The following is a 377-nucleotide window of genomic DNA, read 5'->3' on the forward strand; positions in this document are numbered from 1 at the left end:
CCAGAAAGTGACCGTCCATGTTAACAATGAGCAGAGCAGGAACTGCTGCAGCAGCAGAGGCATGACTGTGTTTGCTGTAGAAGTACCCGCCAGAACAAAGACGGTAGTAAATCTTCCTAAGTATATTGCTCAGTTATTACTGTTTGTTTAATTATCCTCAATATCATAAATATAATATAGCTTTTTCACATTTTAATTAAGTGTTAAATTCTCCCCATTGAACAAGAAATATTAGGATCCTGAATGACCATGTGTTGTCTTGGATGCTAAAACAGAACATATTTGTGCCTTCCACTAGGTGTGCCAGCATGTGCTACCCATTATTGAGAAACAGGACTGGACCTACAACTGTGTGGAGACCATACTACCCAGCATAT

Source organism: Stegastes partitus, unplaced genomic scaffold, assembly GCF_000690725.1.
Source record: "Stegastes partitus isolate 25-593 unplaced genomic scaffold, Stegastes_partitus-1.0.2 Scaffold544, whole genome shotgun sequence".
NCBI classification, from domain to species: domain Eukaryota; kingdom Metazoa; phylum Chordata; class Actinopteri; family Pomacentridae; genus Stegastes; species Stegastes partitus.